General features: G+C 41.3%; 1 protein-coding gene and 1 long non-coding RNA gene across 5 annotated transcripts in view; one reads left to right on the forward strand and one right to left on the reverse strand.

Moving 5' to 3' along the window:
• Nucleotides 1-20,824, forward strand: part of TEX2 (testis expressed 2) — a 100,420-nt gene that overhangs the window by 23,454 nt on the left and 56,142 nt on the right. Inside the window, exon 1 of one of the 4 annotated variants that reach the window (XM_087925077.1) lies at nt 13,741-13,820. The exons of the other annotated variants lie outside the window; for them this stretch is intronic. The gene's annotated coding sequence lies outside the window, so the exon portion shown is untranslated. Of the gene's footprint in view, nt 1-13,740; nt 13,821-20,824 lie in introns of those variants that run through there. 4 annotated transcript variants of the gene reach the window in all.
• Nucleotides 725-20,824, reverse strand: part of LOC148127045 (uncharacterized) — a 72,565-nt gene continuing 52,465 nt past the window's right edge. The window contains exons 3-4 of the long non-coding RNA XR_015741875.1: nt 2,093-2,163; nt 725-941 (exon numbers count right to left, since the gene is read on the reverse strand). This is a non-coding gene — a long non-coding RNA (uncharacterized LOC148127045). The remainder of the gene's footprint in view (nt 942-2,092; nt 2,164-20,824) is intronic.

The following is a 20,824-nucleotide window of genomic DNA, read 5'->3' on the forward strand; positions in this document are numbered from 1 at the left end:
TTCTGTTCTGTTATTTCTGCTCCTGGATCAGAATGGGACAACTTGCCACAGGACAACTTGCCACGGGACAATTTAACAATTCAATTTAATTATTCCATTTTTTAAAAAATAATTTTTTGTCATTTGCTTTTTATTCTGTCTCTTCTTTTGCATCCTTTCTTTAATGATTCTAGTCCACCATTTATTTGATATTAGTGTAACTCTTGTCCCACACAATTTGTCCCCCGGTGAATTGGCCATGGTGAGTTTTCCCACGGCTGTGGCAAGCTGGCCATGGTGACCTGGCCTTGGCGAGTTGGCCATCGCAAATTGTCATAGATCATTTTGGTTTCTGTTCTTTCCAGAACTGTTGCATTCTTTTCAGTTATTCTCTTCTCATTCGACTTGATCATTATTTCTTTGTTTCTTTGCCTCCATATATTTGCAAAGGGTAAATAAGTTTCAATTCTCTAAAAGTAAATGCCCTTACAGAAGAGATTTAGAATCTCTAACTGTAAAAGCACAATGTTTAGCCTATGATTTTACCTTTTATTTCTCCAGCAAGTAGATTATTAAATATACTTAATTGAAATCATTTAAAACTATTGAAATAAGAAAACATAATCAAGTAAAGATTAGACAAATTTATTCTATCAACTTTTCAAAATACTTTGATGTGAAAAATCCCATCTAGTATTTTTGAATGAAGGAGCAGAAATATGTTAATAAAAATCCAAAATCCGTTTAGCCTTTGGGGTTTATATTTGTTTTTCAACACAGTGACAGTGTTCTTTAATTGTTTAATTCCCAAACTTTTTTTTTCCTGAGAGAAACTCAGAATGGAGTATTTGCTTTGCTACTTAATTCATAAGTGCTTATGGCTAAGGCTTTCAAACTTGTTCTGTAAGAGCCAGTGGAATGTTGGGTTGAGTAATCCTCTTATATAAATGTTATGGAAAGTCCTAAAGAGAACAAAAACACAGAATTTAAAAAAAACCAAGAAAAAGTTTAAAAAGTGAAAGAAGAGATAAAAAGAAATAGAAAGATTTTCCAATTTGTTTTGTACCAAATATAATTATATATGATTACAAAGGTTGAGTAATCCTCCAGAGGGAAACACAACTTCCTGTCACCTCTGCAGCCAGTGGTCTTTTGCTTTATGGATAGGAAACTGGCTTGTCCATATTTACATGAACATGCCCAATTGGAAGACATCTCTCTTCCCAGAGTTGCCAGTTGCTCAGTGAAAACTTTAGTTCTCCTAATTATGACATTCTAACACATTTCTCTGGGAATCTTGCTGTTAATTATATTTTATGAGCATCACATTGGTGGAAGTCCTTTTCTAATCAGAAATGTGAAAGTAGAAATCATATATGAATTCATGATGGTTATGAAATGGTTTCTTCCATATAAGAGGGTTTATTTTTTTAAAATAGGGCAATCTTTCTCATTGGCTGGATTTAGAAATAATATTGCTATCTTTCTTAAGAAGTTTAGGTAATTTGTTTAGATTAAGATATTAAACTAGGATCAGGGAGTCTTGAGTTCAAGTCTATAGCCATGGCAACTAAGTGAGTGGCTTGTGGCCAATCATTCTTTTTTAGCTCTGCCTACCTCATAGGGTAGCTATTGAAGAGAAAATTGGTGGTGGTGGTAGGGGGAGGTGGGCTATTTTGCTCCATTGAGTTCATGAAAGAAATGTGAGAAATAAACCTAATCAAAAAAGAAGCAAAAACATAATGAGCAGAAGCATAAGAGAAACAAATAAATGTTTTTTAATTACTTTTGACTGCTAGGATTGTAACATGGATATACTTAGAGTGTGCTAAGCATTGTGTGCTTTTCAAAGTGTACATTCAAAAGAAGCATTCAAGCTGGTAGCCCTATTCGACTGTGTTTTTAATAATTCATGTCCTAATTTGTGTGCTTTCAGATGTTCTTGTGTACTAAAGAGACTAATTGCCATTTCAGCCCTCCCTTGATTAAGTCTAAATTTCCAGCTCCTTTACAGGATTTTTTTCAGATGCATTTTATAATTTTTTTTCTTTTTTTTTTTGAAAAACCGAAGGAGATAGGAAGAAAAGGCAAAGCTGAAACAATAAGCTCTCACCTTGAGAAGGCAGAAACTGCAACAAAGCATCTGTGAGATCCTTAATACTTAGCTCATTCAAAAGTAATGGCCTGGAAATTACAGAAGATGTTAATTACAGAATACAGTTTCATAAAGGTGAAGTCTAACATCTAAGTGGTTGATTAATTATGAAAAACAAGCTCTCCTAAAATTAAATGACTTGTTGCTTGTCTGGTAGAGATTAAGGCAAGTTTGGCAACTAATTGAAATGACTTTCCCGGTAGCTTATATGGCATTTATCAATAGGTAGGTTACCTTTGGGATCCTTTCTCCAAGGCAAAACAAAATCCAAAGAGACGTGGCCTATCACCCACCCCTGTATTTAGGTATTTAGTCAAAAAAAAATTGAGTGGTTCAGGGCTGAATAGTTTTGAGAGTGTGGATTCTCACATTGCGCTAAGCCATGGTTTGTTTAATTGCTGTTTATTCAATAATCTACAGTTGAGTTTACAGCATATAACGGGCTGCATCATGAATGAGCTAACTACATCCATGATATATTAATTGGAGTCCATTTGGAGCTTCACTGCTATGAAAAATGTTGAACTATTTTTATATGGGGAATTGGAAGCACTTTGCATTCTCTGTGACCTTTCCAGCACATCTTATGATTTCCTTGTGAATTTGAAGAGGATAGATATATTTCTATGCCTTTCTGAATTCTTCTTTTAGACTGAGATTTCCCGGATAGAAATCATGACCTTTAAACCTATTGATATTTTCCATCTTGGTTTTGGTCAAGCAAAAAAAAAGTATTGAAAAGAATCAAGAACTGTTTGCACTGATCTATAGTAGTTGAAATTGAATTACTAAGGCTGGAAAATCCTGTGAGAGCTGACCTTTATAGTAATTTAATCAGTGATGTTATCTGTAAGTTCAGGATCCTTGGAGGCAAATAAATGAATTGCAGGTTAGTTGCTAACAGTATGTAATCATTCGATAAGCAATCTTCAAAATTTAGTTTTGGGATGCAGTGTTCAAAATTTAAGAAGCAATTGAGTCACCAATATTTATATCTTTTAAAGGTAACAGTGTGACAGGTGAACGTTTTAAAACTTTGTTGGTAATTGATGTAAACATTTCATCTGAAAATATACAGGGTGCTTCAGAATGAAACTGAAGTCATTTTTGTGACTTTTAATATTGAAGAGTCTAATAGATAAGTTTTCTTTAATTAGAAAAATTATAAAAGGTAAAAGAATGGAAAAAAACCAAATGTCATTCCAAAAGTTTTGGCCTGTCGATTCTTTTTCTCCATGTTGATGAGAATGCAGTTGATCATAAAGAAGTATCACATATATTGATCAGTTTAGTCAAACTGTGTACAACTTTTTTAAAAGCTGAAGACTACTGTTTAAGGCTGGTTGGTGGGGCTAGAACAAAAATTAAATTGGCATTAATTCAGAGGTGATGTAAAAAGATGCAATCCCGAGAAGAAGTACATTTCGGAATGTATCTTATGCTTGTAGATCTTTGCATACAGTCCTCTACGTAGGGTTACAACTGGGACCAGACTTTTTGTTGCTAACCTAGGCAGTTGTTAAGAGTCCCTCTCTGAGGAAGATAAGCAGTTTAGAAATAAGAAACATAAATATATATAAAAAAAGTGAATAGTGTCCAATTTTACAACCTTTTTGTGGTTAAGCGAATCAGTGTAGTTAAGTGACTCTGTCGTTAAGTGAATTTGGCTTCCCGCATTGTTTGTTGGAAGGCTGCCAATGTCAATCACATGACCCTCAGAATGTCGCAACACATTGTAAATACATGCCAATTGCCAAGTGCCTGCATTCTGATCATGTAACCCTGTGGATGCTGAGATGATCATAAGTGCGAGGACCAGTCGTAAGTAACTTTTTCAGTGCAATTGTAAGTTAGAAAGGTTGCTGAATTAATGGTTGTAAGTTGAGGACTATCTGAAGAGCTGATAGGAATAAGCAGGGAGGAGAGTTTTTTTCATACTCTGATTGGTTTAAAGTTTGAATAGGTGCACATTAAACCACTAGATTGACTAGATGAGGATGAGAACAAAAACAAATCTTTAATAATTCTACAAATGTATATGATTTCATTTAAGCCATAACTTGGGAGTTTGGGTTAGCATATATATATTGTACTGAATAGATTATGTGGGTCTTCAGGTTTTTAAATTCTGATTTGCCGAATTGATAAAAGGTTGTGCAGTGAATTGAAGGCACCCAGCCATTACAATCTAATTTCCCCAGGCTGATGTTAATCAGAGAAGTTCTGAATAAAGATTCAGCAACTAGTGTAGAAGCAGTTGTCAAAAGCAAGCAAAAATGGAGAAGAGCATGAAGCAATACTACACTAAATTTAATTTGCTATGGACTCTTAATACATGTAGGAGGAAAAATAATTTCTCCCTGAGGCTGAGTGGTTACTCTCAGGGTGTATATTGGTTTATTTTGGGGTTTTCTTTGAAAAGCAGTAAGGTCAAAACGGTGCTATTTTATGTGTATTATTATTATTTATTATTTCAGTACTACAATAATTAAATCTACTAACTAGGTATTTGCCATGTGGTTTCCCAGATAATTTCCCACTCTTCAAATGCAGCTCTGTAGACCTATTTGCATTGATCTCACATAATTTGTAAAGTTCATGAAAACCAACTTGCTAATTAGGAAAAAAATAGCGACATCAAACTACCTATCATTGATTTTTCCTACTCATACTGTTGAGTTGCTTTTGGGGAGAATTTTGTCTCAGCTTCTGTTCTGGATCTGTAATAATCCAGAAACGGTTTTAGTGTTAAGATGTCAAGAGACTTCTCATGCTTTATCACCCCATTAACTATCTTTATTTCTGAAAATTTTACTTAAAGCTTTCCAGTTTTTCCTCTCAGATCAGATAGGTGTACTTTCTGTAATTTTTAATTTTTACAAGAATGGCTCGTTCTTCTATGCATGATGTTATTTCAGATCAAATACTTATTTTGGAGCTATCTTTAGGCTTCAAAACACTGTCTGGAATTTCACAAATATTCAGTTCATATATGTAACCTGGTTGCTAGAGATGAATGTATTTTCTTAGCGGTTGCTTCTAATTCCTGTTGCTTCCACTTCTCCCCAACATTTTTCCTGCTGCATTTTCACCTGGCAAAGAGGCTTACTTCTAATTGTTGCTCTCTTGATTTTTTTTAACAGATTCATTAATTTTGCTGCATCATCTAAACTCAGTATTAATACAGTAATCCTTGTTAATTAACTTTTGGGGGGGAAATATTTTCTTCATTGAACCCCAGAATATCTACTTTTCCTTTTGGGAGTTTTGTTTGATTAAAAGCTCTGTATTTGTCAAAGATAGCTTGTTTGAGATTTTTCATGGACCAGATATGTTTAAGAATGTGCCTTTTCAGATGAATTCAGTCTTAGGTATAAAAAAAAAAAGTCCCTTTCCAAAATTATGTAGCCAAAAAGACTGGGTCAGGAGACCAATTTCAGATCTCCTGAAATCTGTATGGGATATGGCAGAGACTGAAGAAACTTACTATGTTCTTACCTGGTTGCATTCATTTATACTGCTTATTCTAGGCTACTTAAGTAAGTTCATTAATTCCGTTCATTTGTATATGTTCCTTCATAAAAATGGAGGCCTTGTAAAATAATTAAAACAAAACATACAACACGTAGGTTCTTTAACTGTGGTAGGTACCTGTGAAAGGGGAGATAGGCACTAGCAGTATAGGAGGTAAGGAGAAAATGCTGCTGCAGTTATAAAAAATATGACCAATGCATGGGACATTTGCTCTGTATTTATATATTCTTGTTGGAGGTATCAATCCAGTAGCTGCTGACTTTTCAGCATCTTGTGCTGATGTAACATTTATAAAAGCAGAGAAGATGGACTGCTATGTTTGATCCAATCTTGCCCTCTGGAAAGGCTTTTTGTGTTTGTTTGGGATAGAATGCCAGAAGCATAGAGTCAGCTTGTCTATATAAGATACCATGGGGTATATCTTCTTTAAAATGCCCATGCTAAATCATGCTCTATGTCGACACCTATGCTTTTCCAAGATTAGCTTTAATTGTGGTATAGCTTAGGGAAAATATGCAAAGTATATTCCACTAACAGTTGTCCATCAATGTTCTTGTTCACCCAACATACAGTATATTAGAATAGAATAGAATAGAATAGAATAGAATAGAATAGAATAGAATAGAATACTTTATTGGCCAAGTGTGATTGGACACACAAGGAATTTGTCTTGGTGTAAATACTCTCAGTATACATAAAGAAAAGGTACATTTGTTAAGAATCAAGAATCATAACGTACAACACTTAATGACAGTCATAGGGTACAGTCAACAATCAAATCATACTAGGAAATAGTCAGGTGGGAGGGGATGGGTGATAAGGAGTGGTGAGAAAATTAACAGTAATAGTAGTGTACACTTTGTAAATAGTTGGACAATGTTGAGGGAATTATTTGTTTTAGCAGAGTGATGGCTTTTGGGAAAAAACTGTCCTTGTGTCTAGTTGTTCTGGTGTGCAGTGCTCTATAGCATCATTTTGAGAGAAGGAGTTGAAACAGTTTATGTCCGGAATGTGAGGAGTCTGTAAATATTTTCACAGCCCTCTTTTTGACTGGTGCAATATATAGGTCCTTGATTGAAGGCAGGTGGGTAGTAATTGTTTTTTTCTGCAGTCCTAATTATCCTCTGAAGTCTGTGTCTGTCCTGTTGGGTTACAGAACCAAACCAGACAGTTATAGAGGTGCAAATGATAGACTCAATAATTCCTCTGTAGAAGGGGCGTTGGTTCTTGCCTGATACGCTTCTTTTCGTAGAGCTGTTGAGAGTGTCCAGGTTGGGAGGAGCTCCAGTCTCGGCTCTCACAGGCTGAGCTTGAGATTGAGGCACGCCTCTCACCATCACGTGGTCCTCCGGGCGCGCCCCAGTTTTGCGAAGACGAGAAGGAAGGTCCTGTTCTCATCTTACTCAGGAAAAAAATATTAGTTTGCTCGGTCGAACAGCAGGGTTTCCCACCAGACGGCCTACGGGTGGGGCTGGACACTCTCAACAGCTCTACGAAAAGAAGCGTATCAGGCAAGAACCAACGCCCCTTTTCCATAGAGCTGTCTCGAGTGTCCAGGTTGGGACATACCAAAGCTTGGCTAGTCCTGCGGGCGGGCTCCCGTCTGGAATGGGACCTCTCCTGGAACCCTGATGACCCGCTGGAGGGCACGCCAACAGGAGAACCCCTCGGAGGTTGGAATGCCTCAACGAGAGGGCCTGATGAAGGAGACGGGGCTGTCTAAAGGTAGCCCTGCCGGGGATGCCACGGATGCTTACTGAGACCGTGGGGCAAGGAGACTAGGTAGAGCGGCCAAAACCTTGTTAGGGACCCGGTACGAGGAGCCCGGGCAGAGGCGAGGATGGAAGTTCCCCTGAGAAGACTTAGCCAGAGTGAGGGGAGGCGCCCTCAATAACCGGAGGGTCACCGCTGCGAGGGTGGTGATGGGACGCCCTAGGGTGTTATGGGATAGACCCTGTTGGGAACCCCCTGAGAGAACTCCAGGTCAGAGTGATGGAGGGGAGACGTAAGGAGTTCCCAAACTGTGACCTGTGCTAGTGGGGACCAAGTTTGGTTCCGCCCAGAGCGAGGCGGTCGGCCCTGCTCAAGAGCCAACTGACCGAGGACCGCCCCAGAGGGAACTAAGGGTAGTAGTGAGGACCAGGGCAAGGGGTCCGTGTATCTGGATTATGAGGCTGTGGGCCGGGGCCCAGAGAAGGAACCCCAGCTAACATGGGGTGGGGATAAATGTGTTGCCAGCCAGATGCCCTGGGGCAAGGTGAGGAGGACAAGGGTGCTCCAGACTATGAGCCTGCGTCCGGGAGCCGTATGGTCTACCGGGAGTCTTGGTATGGAGAGGTAAGGCAGATATGAGGATTAGGCTTCCCAACGGTTTGGGCAAGGCTGAAGAGAAAGAGATTTTGCAGGAGTTAAGTGTCAGAGTGGGGCCAGACTAGGCGAGAAGCCTGAAGAGGATTGGCTTTCTCGCTCTCCTTCTCCTCGTTTTTATATTTGTTTCTTTCTTTCTTTCTTTCTTTTTTTTGGGAGGGGCAGTCACCTGGGGGCGACTGCATTATCGGGAACGACGGAACGAGCCTCTCCCGGATCCCCGGGAGGGCTTCCTGGACGAGGTGCCTCCGGACCTGTCTGGTTCCGATCGGTCAGGAGGCCTGTAGGGAGATGATTGGTAGTACCTGGGGAAGGAGGAAGAGCGGGAAGAACCTTGGCGAGAAGAGGGAGAGGAACCTCTGAAATCAGACCTCCTAGCAAGAGAAGGGAGATATTTGCGCTTGTTGCGGGTCTCGCCAGGAATGGGTCGAGAACCGGTCCAAATAGCTTCCCCCAGAGATGGGGGCTGATGCTAGCTTAGCCTTGTTTTTTACGTCCGCCTGCCAGTGGCGGAGCCAGAGAAGGCGACGGGCAGTAACCTGGGACGAGATGGCCCTGGTGGAGAATTTTGCAGCCTGGAAGGTGGCGTCTGCAGAGAACTCGGCTGCGGCCAGGATCTTGGCAATATCCTGGTGCGCTCTGAGATTAGCTGCGGGGACGTGCTGCTTGAGCTGCTGGAGCCACTTGATGGAGGTTCTGGTGAAAAAGACGCGGCCGTGGAGGCCCTGACCGCCCAGGCATCAGAGAGATGAGCGCGGCGCAGGGCCAGTTCAGCTCGTTTGTCCTCGGGCTGGAGAGCTTCGAGGGACTCGCTGGGAGTTGAGCGGGAGGCCAGACCTACTACGGGCTCGTCCACAGGGGGGGATCGAGCAAGGTAGAGAACTGCGGTTCAAGATTGAAAAACCGCTTGTCCTGGGCGTTGGGAGGAGGAGGAGGCCCCGAGGAGGCTAGCTGCCTTGAGACCATGTCAGAGAATATGGGTGGGACAGGAATCACTTCGGTTTCCACCACAGGCTGGGAGAAAATGGAGTCGGGAGGAACCCCCGATGCCGCTGGGTTGGGGGGGGGGAGGGTTCAGGCCCGAGGTATTCCTGGCCTTGAACAGGAGGGACCTAAATAGATGTGGTTTAAACAGCCCCAGAAACGCGGGCTGGCCTGGAGAGAGGCCCTCGTCCTCCGACATGTCCCCTTCTGGGGGGCCTGCTCCCGAGAGGAGTTCACTGTCTACGACAGACCCCACCGAGATCCTCCTCGTCCCCAAAGAGGGTAGGGTCCCCGAGTTCCTGGGCCTCCATCTCCTCCATCTCCAAGGGCAGGGTCAAGTCCCCGTGGAGAGCTACCTGACCATGCGAAGTTGCTGATCCTCGAGCCTCGGGGCCTCAGGCCTAGGGGCCAGACCGGTCAGCTGCTGAAACTGTTGTGCTATCCCGTGCCGGATGGCCAGCTCCATCGCTCGCTTGAGATTTTCGGGATTTCCACCGGGGGTGGGTGAGGCTCCTCCGGGCGCAGACCTGCAGCAGCGGGGGAAGGTGGCCTCAGGGGCCTGTCCAGGCTGCGATGAAGAGGCAGAAGCAGGGGAGGAGGGAGGAGGTAGAGGGAGTGGGATTGGAAGGGTCCAGAGGCACAGAGCTTGACTCCTTAGAGCGTCTGTCAATCTCCTTTTCAAGGGCCCTGTGTCGCCTAAGGGCATCCCTTTGAGAGGCTTTGGATGTTTCCTGTGCTTGTTTGCGCAGGTGGTGAGACTTAGCCTTGGCCTTCAGTGAAGTGCCACGAGATGCATTGTCGTCTGCCATCTGGAGAGGAGAAAGGAGGAAAAGTTCTTGATTAACGTGAGGCGATTAACAAGGCTGGACACAGCCTAAGCAGGGGCCGGAAACTCAGTACTGCTTTCGCACCCCCTAGGTCAAGGGCAACAGAGGTGCTTTGCACGTTGTTGAGAAGTAGGGCCTAGCCCAGAAGCCAATTGCCAAAGATGGACGCTAAAAACTGCTTCTGCCGGGCGGACCGGGAAGGGGATGGCGGAGCTGCTACCTCCTTGCTGGGGAGAGACTGTGTAGCCAGTAGACTCCTATATCTAGAGGAGTACCAAGGCAGGATTGCAAGGTACCAGCAGGGATTTGGACATTCCAAGGATCTGCCCAGGAATCAAACACAATGCGGCCTGCAGGTAGGCCTCGAGCAGTGGCAGGCGTCCCTGGGGCTACCAACCAAAAATTTTAAAGTAAAGTGCCATCACGGGTCCTCGGACAGTTGCACATTTGGATGCGGCCTACGTAGAGGCCGGGTATCCTAGCGCACGTTTCGCACCCCCTTTGATCAAAAAAATTTTTTGTATTTAAAATAGGAGGCTGTTGCACAGCAGGGCCTAGCCCAGAAGCCAATTAGCCAAAAGTTGAACGCCAGGCAGCTACCCCTGCCGGACGGACCGGGGAAGGGGGATGGCAGAGCTGCTAACTCGCCTGCTGGGGGAAGGGCTACAGAGCCAACTAACCCTGGTTAGCCTGATAGAAACTAAGTGCAAACAGGCAAGGATATAGGCAGTCCGGAGTCTGCCTATAAAACCTTAAGAAAACCCTGTTATAGGCCTCTGAAAATGGCGCCCGGCCATGCGGCCACACACAAGATGGCGGCGACTCCTGCCACTCCCAAGATGGCTGACGCCACAGGGAGCCCAAAATGGAAGGCGCAATGACGAGGCAATCCCCAGCGGCGGCTATCACCCAGGAGAAGTTAAAAAGGCCCAGAGGCCACAAAGAAGTACCTGGGAGAGGCAGGGAAGCATCTCCTTGGGTTAGAGGGCGTTCGTGGGGGGGAAACGGCCAAAGAACAAAAACAGGCAGGAAAGAACGATGCAGCTTCGCACGGAGCGAAAAGGCAGCAATCGGAGGGGGGCAGCGCTCGAAGCGCTGGATTCTCCCTTAAAAGGATAGTGAAACAATTCCCCTTAGAAGAAAAAGGCTCCCTAGGGAGCTCAAACCTCAGTTTCCTGCGCTGTCTGAGAGTCCAAGTTGATCAAAAAAAAAAGAAAACACGAGGTGCTAGAACGACCAGGAGCAAAAGGAAAACCAGCCTGACTGCCACGAGGCTGAGCAAAAAACTGGGGCGCGCCCGGAGGACCACGTGATGGTGAGAGGCGTGCCTCAATCTCAAGCTCAGCCTGTGAGAGCCGAGACTGGAGCTCCTCCCAACCTGGACACTCGAGACAGCTCTATGGAAAACTGTATCAGCAGCTCCTTGGGCAGTTTGAGCTTTCTGAGTTGGCGCAGACAGAACATTCTTTGTTGTGCTTTGATGATGTTTTTGATGTTAGGTGTCCATTTTAGGTCATGTGATATAGTAGAAATTTGAAGGTCTCCAGTATTGATATTGTGTTGTCTAGTATTGTAAGAGTTGGTAATATAGGAGGGTTTCTTCTAAAGTCTACCACTGAAAGCATGTGTTTATTTGGCTACTAGTGAGTTTTCTGTGGGTTTGTGCTTGTTCCCTGCCAAATCGGTCTTAGACTTGTACTCTCTTGGTCATTGCTCATTCTTTTGTTGGTGTAAGGAGAAAATATCTTATGTAATTGACTGACTGTTACAATAATCATACTCTTTTTGCTTTCTATACACCCACAAGCTATTAAAAGAATTCAGGCGTGACGCCCAATGCATATTTCACTCTTATCTCTCCAGCCCTGCCTCTGAATTTTACAACAATCTCCTCATTTAGGGCTGAATTACTGCAGGAAATTATTTTATTGATTTATATTGCTGCTCATCTCACAATTACAACTCTGGGCACACAAAAAAAAAACCTAGTATACAGTTCCCATATTCAGGCCTACATGTGGAGGGTAAGGTTGGTATCAGCAGAGCAAAGGCCCTTCTCCTGTTATTTGTCTGACAAATTGTAATTAATGAAAGAGACCATGATGAGGCCCAGATTTTGAGGTTGATGTATCTGAAAATTGAGATTTCTAAAGGCTAAGGAGTTCCACAACTATAGATATTTACTATGGACAATTCCTGGTATTTTTTAGGGATGGAACTTCTTACTGAGTGTTCTGCACCATTAGTAATAAAAAAATGTAGCTACCCATAAGTTGCGGATGTGATTTTGTTATAAGGGTTTATTAACTGGCATAGTGTTTATGAACAAGCAGTTCATGTATATGTTTCAATGGACAGAATTGATTATTTTGGTATGTATTTCCATTTATCCACAAAACAGATGCAAGAACAGTGGGGAGGGGAGAAGCTAATACAGTAATAAAGTACAGTGAGACCTATTTTACTAAAGGAGGGCGGGAATGAACTCAACAGAAACTCGACACTCAACACTGTTTTTAAAAAAGCCAATTGAAATGTCCAGGCGATAGAAATGTGTCCTTTATACCCACCCATACTATCTAATCTATGTGTTAAGATTACCAGAGACATGTCTTCTCAAAGACTTCTCATATAGATTAGATAGTATGGTACAAGGGCACTATTTAAGATATCAAGGTACCAAGTAAACAATGTTATTAAGTCTAATAAATAAAAAGTATAAATTTATTATTTATTTATTTGTAAAATTTATTGGCCACCCATCTTACTACAGGGTAATTCTTTCAGAATCAGTTTGAAAGGGTGAAGTCATGTCACATGAACCAGAATTTTAACTGCTGAATTCAGCCTTGTGTCCTTCTTCTTAATAAATCAACCTAGAGATGAACGTATAGTTCTAGTCCAAACCAGGCAAACAACTAACCAACGTTGACCAAGGGAACTCTGAACTACTATACAGCAGTCATTGACTTACAATAATTCAATTCGTGACCATTCGAAGTGACATGATTACTTTTCACACTTAACAACTGTTGTAAGTATTCCCATGGTCACGGGATCAAAATTTAGACGCTTGGCAACTGGCTCATATCTATGACAGTTGAAGTATCCCAGGGGTCATGTGATCCCCATTTGCAATTTTCAGGCAAGCAAAGTTAATGGGGAAACCAGATTCATTTAAACAACCATTTTACTAATTTAGGAAGTACGGTGGTTCTCTTTAACAATTGTTAAAGGTTATAACATGAGACAAAACTCACTTAATACCTTGACTTGCTTAGCAATAGAAAATTTGGGCTCAAATATGGTTGTAAGTTGAGGTCTACCTCTAGACGGTTGCAATTTGTTCATGTGTCTCTTTCTTTCAAGATAAAAAGGATATCAGCAAAATATTAAGACAAATCCTTATCTACATGGGTTTCAAATGAAAGGTTGAATGCTGGGAATCTTTTTTTCCCCAAAGCAGATATGCCATCAACATGTATTTGTTTCAACATATTTTATTTGCAGGACAAATGAAAAATGGTCATGTATACATTTTTTTTTAAGTGTTTGAGTATTATTTTTGTGAATTGTTCTACAGTTTCTTCCTTTATATTTCAGGACAAAAGTGATGGGTTATAAAACTTTTTAATCCATGCTTCTAACTATTGCTTATTAAATACTTTCTTGGCAGGGTGAACTCAGAGCATTTTCAAAATTGTGTAAGGCTTCTTCTGATCAGCTCTATTTTTCAGAACTTACGTTTTCAGAACACAGCTGAAATGTTTGATAGAGCTTTATGGATTTTTTTTTACTGCATTCTTCTGCACAGTAGTGTTAATCGGTTAATACTGTGCACAGGGTAGAAGATATTTTGCCAAAAATGCAAAGATTAAGACAATCTTATTTCCTTTTTGGATTCTTAACAGTGTTTTGCAGGGCTCTGTCATTTCTCTCTATTAAAAAAGAAATCTTGAAGACAAGTTGATTAAGTAAGTATAATGCTTTCTGTAGATTGAATCATTTGTTTATTCTGACACCCTTGCAAGGGGACAGTAATAGGACAACTTTGTTTTCAAAAGGTCTAAGCAGGGTTGAAGGTGCTTAAATGGGAGATCATCAGAAAAAAATCCTACAGTTGTTAACTATACTGGGAAATTGGCAACATATCCTGAAGAAGGCAGAAGCCAAATCACATTCTAGAATTGTCAAAAAAAATTACATAGCTATATCTGTGAAGTTATGAAGATTGTTTGGTTTTTACTTTATTTCATTCTCATGAGGAAACTGTTTCCTACTTGTAGGTCTCAGGACTTCTCTGTGTTGGTTGAATAGGGTTGTTTGTGTACCTACTTCTTCATTGTGAAATGTACTTTTTGTAACTTTGTGAAGAGTTGTATGTGCTGCCACCAGTTTTGACAGAGAGCCTATCTGTGTTTTTTCCATTCTTTGGTAATCTACAGTGTAGTGCTTTTGTAGTTAATACACTCTTTGTAATCTATTCAGAAACTTAAGTAATGTAAGAACGTAGTTGCTAAGCTGAGGTGCAACAGGACGAACTTCACTGTATCAATGTGTCATGGACCAAGAAGCATGGCGGGAGGAGAGCTACTGGACTCTGCATAGAGTCATTGGTTGGAAGTTTCCGGTTCCCAATGCCGCCCGTGTTTGAATGTGATGGGGTACCGAACAACCGCAGTCAGATCACAACACCTAAGGTCATAAGTAGTATGCCTCCCCTACAGCACCTGGCTCATCACTTTCTCGCTCTAGATCCAGAGGCTGAGATCCTACTCTTGCTGGGAAATAATGCCCCATGTGCCTTTCTCTTCTCCCAAGTCGGTCGGCGGCCATGTAGACGGCCCAGTGGCCATCAAATCTCCACGAGGATGGGGGATCGTAGGAATTGTCAGTGACGATCGGATGCAGGCTCCAATCTAGGCAGATGCCTTAACACCATCCATTCCAACAGCCTTCCGACTCCCTTTAGCACCATCGAAAACAAGAATGCCGTTCTAGCGTAAAAGGCCGCCGGCAATCAGTACACTTTCGCTAGGACACCCTAAACGGCTGCCAGCAACCACCAGACGTCCACTAAGATGCTCTACACAGGCATATGCCTACACAACACCCTTTCCAACACCTTCCTGACGCCCTTTGATACAGTGGAAGCAAGAGTACCATTCCAACCCTAAAAGGCCACCAGAAGCGACCACCAGACTTTAACGATTAGTACCAAGAGTGCCTGTCAACCCCAAAAGGCTGCCAGAAGCGACCACCAAACTTTCACCATTGCCACCAAAAATACCTGTCAACCCGAAAAGGCCACCAGAAGCGACCATCAGACTTTCACCTTTGCCACCAAGAGTACCTGTACACCCTAAAAGGCCGCCAGAGGTGACCAGCAGACTTGCACCAAGAGGCTGAACTTGAAGATTGAACCTCAAGCTTTGCATGCTTTGCTTTGTTTGATGCTTTATTAATGTTTACTGTTTTTCTTAGTTATATAACTAACTGTTTATCTTAGTTATATAGTTATCTGCTATTCAGTTAGTATTACTGTCTACTGCTTATCATAGTTTATACTTAATTTTTTTTCTTCTTTTAATAGTGGAATTTACAATTCCAGGCGGGGAGTGTGCTGTCCAGACAGTTTAGAGTTAATGGGATTTGGATAGTTAGGTAGCAATTGTGAGCTGTCTCCTTAATGATAAATATAGTTAAAGTATCCTGGGAAATGTAGTCCATATCACGTGACCACATTTGTAATCCTGATTGGTCACTAAATTGATCCTTGATGAGTAGGAGGATGAGTTTTCCTCACTCTTGGCTGAACTCACGAACTCCTAGTAACTGTTCTACCTCTATCGCCACAAGATGAGAGAAAAAGGATAGAAGATCATCATCTTTTTACCTACAAGACAGATATACAAAGGATTGGTCATTAAAGAAGAACTTATCTAACTGCATCTGTACAGTTTACAAATCCACCACTGTACAGAATACAGAACAGTGGCTGGTGGTAAGGTCACATGTATGCATGCATAGTACTGATGGAGAGCTGGTAAGATGGGTTTCAGGTCCCCTTTTTTCTGATGGAATTGATTTTTGAAAAGTTTTGTGAGAATTTTTTCACTCTTCAGGTGTAACACTCTTGTTTCTTGCCAAAGGTGAATTGGAAATTGCATTTCTTGTGCAGTGCTTACTATTGTTGACTACTGAATTTCTTGGGAGTGGGGCCTATGGGCGATATGTTCCCTACCCATGAGCAGCATGAAAGGATCAAGGTCACAATACATTGGACCAGTTTGTAAATAGTTTGGTCTTGTGTACAAGTCAAAATACGAACCTTAAGCAATAAAGATCTGAAATAAGAAACTTGACATTCAAGTTCAACAGGCAAAAGGACTTTGATGCCTATTCACATACTATTATCCAAACATTAATATAATAGGAATTCTTTGTCTGGAAAGCCCTGTCATTAGAGGTGAGTTAGATGTCAAACAGGAATTTTTTTTTTTACAGTTATAGCACTGAAAGTGTCTTATGGGGGGGGGGGCGGTTGCTGGAGGAGGAAGACAAGAGATTACCTTTATTTATTCAGGTTTTTGTTAATTCCTTAGTTTAATGGTTGTGGCTATCCCTCCTTCCTACTCTTTAGATGGAGAGTTACTATTGAGACACAATTCAAACTTCAAGTAAAGTAGACAGTACTGTGTGAATTAGCCCAGCTGAACGGTGTGCTCAATCTTTTTTCCACATGATCATGAAGAGAAAATCTGAAGATTTCAGTTCTGTTTTCTACTGCCTGTTCTGAATTTAGGTCTGTTCTTTATTTAAAGTAAGGGTTCTCAATTTAAAGTTTTCCAACTGTGCTGGACATAACAACTCCCAGTCAGTGTTAGAGAGCACTGTGGAAAAAACAGCCAGGATTGTGAACAAGGATGAAGTTGACTAACTTACAGTTGCCCTGGTTAAGGTTTGGACCAAATAGTTAATTCATACACTGTTGAAACATGTTTACTTTGACTTAGCATGATGTTTAGTTGCAAATGAGAGCTTATGATGGCAATAGGAGGGAACATGAAGCCCACTGGAGGGAAGAATTGTACATGCAATGATTAACCATAGTTTAAGGAGTACATTTTATTATAGGTTATTGTGCTTACTGATCTTTTTGCTCTTTAAAAGCTATTGAAATGAATAAAAGGCAAGTGCCACTCTTGGCCTGTTTCTGGTTCACTCCCAGCACCAGGCATTCAGCAAACCCTATCTGCAGATGTTCATGCGTTAGCACAGTTTTTTTGGGTGGGTGGGACTAGTTTCTGTGTGAACAGCTGCTCATATTTCCATTTCCACTTAATTTGTCAAGTGATTGCACCAGTGTCATGATCCCACGGAAACTTATATATAAAATCTGAAATATCCATCAGAACCCAAAAGCTGCAATTTGTAGCTCTTCTAGTTGCTGGTTGAATGAATCCTTAATGCTTAAATTGGTAGGCAACTAATAATGTCTTTGCTAATTGCAGAGTTTGGTTTTTAAAGGTAAGCTTTACATATACTCTGCATTCTGAGTCATCAAGAAGCAATAGGCAGGACCTGAAATTTTTAAGAGCAGCTTTGGATGTAGGGGTTGAGGTGAGGATAACTCCATGAAAACAAATTAAAAATACACAAATTATGGTTTAGAAGGGTTGATATATGACACTTTGGCTTTAAACTTCAGTCTTCATTAATCTGGTACCCTCCATATTTTTTGGATTTTTATTCCCAAATTAAAATATCTGATATTAAATAGAGTTGTGAAATATTTATCTCTCTAAACTGGAAATGTTTTTTGTAGAGATAATTCATTAATTTTCTGCAGTCTGACAGCCCCTGCTCAGCAGTACACATTAATTTGTAGATTAAAACATCTTACTTTGATGATCTTAACCTATTACGTCTAGCTTTCTCATTGTTTATGCCAAGCCTCACATGGGACTCTTGTGGAAAATGTGTGGTTATTTTTCAGAAAATAATGAATTGAAAAGTCTTTGTATAATTGTTGTATAATATGAGGGCTTGACTAGTTGCAGCTTCAACTTTCAGTATCCTGGATCTTAGTCTGAGAGGTTTGTAAAGGAGCACTTTAATGCTGCTTGAGAGAATGTGGCATTGGAAAGCTGAATGTAATCTGAAGAATGACTTATTGCAAACTTCATTTAGAAGTAATTTCTGGTTTTGGATAATGGAAGTTAAAAATGTTTCTGATAAAAAATATTTTTATTTATAAAAAATAAATAAATTGAGCAGAATTTTTCTGTGTGGAACATTTATAACTTTGAAATATATATACTTTATACTAGATGGTAAAAGAACAAAATAATCTGATTTTTTTTTTTCAGAGAAACATTGAGGGCTTATTCAGTTAGGGGCTTTAATGTGTTTTTCCTTCAGTCTGTAATAGAAGACAACACAAAATACAAAATGTAATTTGTTCTGTGTGTTCTTCAAGTCCATTTTTAATTCCTGGTCATGCCCGGATTAATCCCTGCAGTTTTCTAGGCAAGGATTTTCAGAAATGATTTGCCCTTGTGTGTTTTCTAGGACAGAGAGTGATTGGCCCAAGGTCACCCAGCTGGCTTCATGTCTAAGGCAGGACATGAAGACTAGAACTCATAGTTTCCTGGTTTCTGGCCTGAGGCCTTAACCAACCTGGCTCTCTAAATTGTTCTGTTCTGCAGAGGAAGCAAAACTCAGCCATTAATGTGTAACTACCATAGTGAAACAGGGAAAAGTCTGTAGTGGCACAGTGGTCAGAATGCAGCATTGCAGGCTAACTCTGCCATCTGCAAGAGTTCGATCCTGACCGGCTCAAGGTTGACTCAGCCTTCCACCCTTCCAAGGTTGGGAAATGAGGACCCAAGTTGTTGGAGGCATTTTGCTGACTCTATTAAAACTGCTCAGAGAGTGCTATAAAGCGCTATGAAGCAGTATATAAGTCTAAGTGCTATTGCTATCATTGTGGCTGCCATTAAAGTGCCAGAAACCTGCACAGAGAAGAGAAGATGGGGAACAATCAGAAGTACTCCTTTTGCATAGTAATATAAGCATGAATCTATAGGTTAGGATGAGACAAAGGCAGCGTTATATGGTTAGCATCACAGATTTTGAGCCACAGTTAATGGGATCTGTGACTGGAAAAGAATAGAGGTGCAAGAGTGACATAAAGCAAGTATCCCTAACAGGCTGCCCTTCAGATGTGTTGCAATTACTTGTTACTCCCAGGGCAGTAGCTCTTTTGAATTCTACTGTATAGTGCAGTGTTGGTGCGGTGTTGCGGGTTTTCGGTTCAATGTGTGGAGTGTGAAGGATGTGTGTTTGTGTTTATTTTCATGGTCATGATGTGCACTGAAGATGGTGCTTGATTTCATTGTATGGGGAGCAATGGCAATAAACTAAACTAAACTAAACAATCACACAATCAAGAATTTTCAAGTTAGGTTAGGAAAAATGCTACAGTACCCAGGGGCAAAATGCAGTTCTGTTGGTAAATCAGGTGAATCAGAATGGTGTTTTTTTTCTGCACAATACATTGATTTTTGGTGCCCGGGCATCCTTCCAGGCACATTGCAAGATTTTCATCCTCCCCCTCTTATTATCTGAGAATGTATTTGTTTTCACATTCGAGTGGGTGTATTGATGGTGATGACAGCAAAGTGCAGACATTCACCTCGTTGTACTTTTCCTCACAGTAGGTGAAATACAGGCAAATCTTGTGTTTTCTTAAAACATTTCTATTAAAGCTGGCCATTTCATGGCACTGAACATGGCAGAAGTTGTGTAAGCTGTATCTCCAGCTGCTAACTTCATAATTTAGTATGCTGTTCTTATGTTGGTCATTAAGGGTTTAAAAGAAGTCAATGTAAAATCTTTACACCTAACATAGACAGATAGGACCTGGCAATATTTCTCTATTGTGTCTCTATAAACATTGCTTTTATCTTGTCCACAACCCTGACTGAGATGGGTTTAAATTGTCCTTAGCTGTGTTGGTAATGAAGTCTTCTTTTCTTCTCGTTCTAGCACTACCCACTCCCTTGGATTGGCAGTAATTTAAAACAGAAGCAACAGAAGGCAGAAAGAGTATCAGCAATAGGGACAAACATTTTCATTTTCCAAGATGGGCAGATGACATTTTGACTCAGCTGGAAAAAGCCCAATAGCTTTAAAACTTGCTTGAGTAAGAAACCCCCCCACCCCTTGATTGTAACTCTTGCTACTCTCTCATAGGGTTTAAGAGAAGGTTAGTGGGGAGCACAGAATTGAATAGAATGAAAGTAATTTGAAAAGGCCATCAACAGAAATTACTTGCAAAGAAACAAGGAGATGTCTTAGTTTCTGAAGCTTGCAATGCTAAATGCAACTTATACAAAAGCTAAAAATAAACCAAAGAAATAAGAGAAACCAGAACAATGATGGGGAGGTGAAAAACACACAGCCATTATCTCTGGTTCCTACTACCAATCTGAAGGATGACCTCCACCTAGGGAATTTTGATCATGTGACCTCAGGGATGCTGCAACAGTTTTAAGAGTGAAAAATGATTATAAGCAGTGGTGGGCTTCAAAATTTTTTTACTTCCGGTTTGGTGGGCGTGGCTTGGTGGGTGTTGCGTGGCTTGATGGGCGTGGCAGGGGAAGGATGCTGTAAAATCCACATTCCCTCCCCACTCCAGGAGAAGGTTACTGCAAAATCCCATTCCCTCCCCATCCCACTAACCTGCTTTCCAGCTCCGTTCTCCTGTGCAGGGCAACCAAAGAAGATCCAGCCAATCAGCGGGGACTCGGGAGGCAGAGAATAGATGGGGGCGGGGCCTGTCAGAGGTGGTATTTGCTGGTTCCCCGAACTACTCAAAATTTCCGCTACCAATTCTCCAGAACTGGTCAGAACCTGCTGAATACCACCTCTGATCATAAGTCATTTGTTTCAGGTCTATTATAAGTTCGAA

The sequence above is a fragment of the Pseudonaja textilis genome, chromosome 2, assembly GCF_049901715.1.
Source record: "Pseudonaja textilis isolate UNSWEBS1 chromosome 2, rPseTex1.2, whole genome shotgun sequence".
NCBI classification, from domain to species: domain Eukaryota; kingdom Metazoa; phylum Chordata; class Lepidosauria; order Squamata; family Elapidae; genus Pseudonaja; species Pseudonaja textilis.